The following is a 2,781-nucleotide window of genomic DNA, read 5'->3' on the forward strand; positions in this document are numbered from 1 at the left end:
GATGGAATAAAAACATATTTGGTCACACAACATTTGTTTACAAGATGATTTTTATCATTAAAACTGCAAGAAACTTTGTCTTTGTGTAAACTAGCTGATCTGAATTGTACACGGTTTTAACTGACTACTGAATTCCCGTACGTAGGACGGGCCAACACCTCGTTTTATATTAAATTGAAATTCGGTTTCTTATATGATCATAATAATGTGTGTTTAACCTTCTATGGATATAAATTATACATAGGTTATGTATAGAGCCACTGCAGCAAACCTGCAGAATAGGCGAATTTCCAACTACTGGCTGGATTTCTATCAATATATTCCCTTAAAATTGTCAGATTTATTTCCTAAATACATTTTTTTTCAATGAGTACCTACTTAGGTTTGCTGGTACGTTAACATGGGAAACTACAGAGCCACTGGGGCGGAGCCCGAAAGGATTTTTGAGATAAGAATATTCCTATATGTTAATCGGAAATGTGAGCTATCATCATGCCAAATTTCAGCCCAATACGTCCAGTAGTTGCGTGATTGAACAATTGAACTTCAAACATACAAACTTTTTCACATTTATAATATTAGAAAGATAGTAGATATGAATATGTCTATATGTTAATGTGAAATGTACATGTCTACTGGAATAAAATATTATTTCTTGAGCCATTATCTTGCCAAATTTCAACCAGGATCCACCAGTAGTTAATGCATGATTGAACTTCAAACAAACAAACAAATACCTACGGTACACAAACTTTCATATTTATAAAATTAGTATAATGAATTTGAACGGATGGTGTTTTTGGTCTCTGGGGACCTCAAAACAAAAAAGTAAATCGGTCCCGGGTCCAGGTCTTACTATGAGACCTACAGTATTAGCTTATACCCTATATGGAAAATTCACAAAAAGTAAAAAAAAAGTACTTCTATAATATGTGTTGATAACAAGCCACCCACAGTACAGCAAATTACAAAATACAGTACAAAGAAAAAACCTTCAGTTAGTTGTAACTATTTAAGAGCAAAGAATACACTGAACATTACTTAATTGATACAGGGGTAAAAATAGTTCCGATTAAATACTGATTATTTTACTTGGCTCTCACCCACCAAAACTTAATCCCTGAAGTACTGAGACATTCCATGTAAACTAAGTACATCTGGGCCCTGGGGATTTTTAAGTATTGGTATAAATAAACTCTATTACCGTATTTTAAATCCCAATGAAAAAAAAAAGAATCACAATTTCTTCATAAGTAGTAGCGTAATAGTGAAAAATTGTTGTCACAAGCCATTTTAAACTTATAATGTGATTTAGTTTATGTCACATTTTTATCTGCTGTCATTAGTGAGTGTAAAAGTCAAACCACGGTTTAAAATCACGGGACTAGAGGGGAGAAAATGCTGTATAAGAAAGTCGCGCCATAGATAAAACATACCCCTCAAGTAGCGCTTAAACTTAATAACTTGATCAGCATCGTATGTGTTATTACAAATACGTCAAATAACACTTTGTAATAAAAATATATTTTATACTCACTTACACTGTTTACTTACAAGACAGTAAATACATATAAAAGTGGTAAGTGGTGATTGATTTCGATTGGACATACCAATCATCACCAGACCCATCAGAATCATTCGCCTATTGGGTCTGATAATAATTGGAGTGTCCAATCGAAATTAATCAACACTTACCATATTTTATACTAGCTGTAACCCGCGGGCTTTGCCCCATTTAACTTCTTAATTTTCAAGATTATCTCGTTCGCATGGCTCATCACGTCCTGGTTAAAGTTTGTTCGCTACGCTCACTCACCTTTAGGTTGGAGCTCGTTCGCTGTGCTCACTTGCCTTCAGGTTAGCCCGTTCGCTACGCTAACTCACCTCCAGGTTGAAGTTCGTTGTACGCTCACTCACCTTTTGGTTGCAAATTAGCTGTTGTCATAATTGTAAAAGAAATAATAGGGCTGCATCCTGTTGGTAATTCTTGTAACTTAATGCTATTGAACATCATAGAACAGAACCGACTTGTTTAATTGAAACAGCTGCTAAGATTCAATAATTCCATTTCTCATAAGGTTAACATGGGAAACTCCAGAGCCACTGGGGCGGAGCCTGAAAGGATTTTTGAAATAAGAATATGCCTATATGTTAATCGGGAATGTGAGCTATCATATCATGCCAAATTTCAGCCCAATCCGACCCGTATTTTTCGCGTTCACTTGTCACAAACATACATCTGAACTTTCTCATTTATAATATTAGTAGGATGTATGACCTAGGTGTAAATATATTTATTACAAGTGTTATTTGACATATTTCAGGCATTTAAACTTCAGCAAGATCATAAAAATGTATCAGAATCTTATTTTTTTTAATTGTATACTTTTACATTAAAGAGTTGTTTTAATATAGCGATCAAATATCTATGGTTTGTAATAAAAATGTTTTTGTTAATTATAAAATGTCTGTTTACGATAACTATTTAACCACAACCAAGAAAAGTTTAGTCCCCCCCCCCCAAGGTACTATATAATATATATGAATTTTAACTGATGGTGTATTTTTTTTATGTTTCCTTGCTTTAAAATTGTTATCAAACAGTATATCACTAGTAGTATCAGTGAGAGAGTATCAGAGCCTAGTTATTACTATGCATCCACTCCTCATTCATTGTGCTAAAAAAATAAATACAAAATACAGTAGTGCTAAAATAAACTAAGTGATCTGATTTTTAGGTGTAACCACTTAGGTAAAAAAAAAATACTCAATAAAGTCAAT

Source organism: Macrosteles quadrilineatus, unplaced genomic scaffold (assembly GCF_028750875.1).
Source record: "Macrosteles quadrilineatus isolate MER2022 unplaced genomic scaffold, UCM_ALF_1.0 Scaffold_1__1_contigs__length_201487025, whole genome shotgun sequence".
In the NCBI taxonomy this organism is placed as follows: Eukaryota; Metazoa; Arthropoda; class Insecta; order Hemiptera; family Cicadellidae; genus Macrosteles; species Macrosteles quadrilineatus.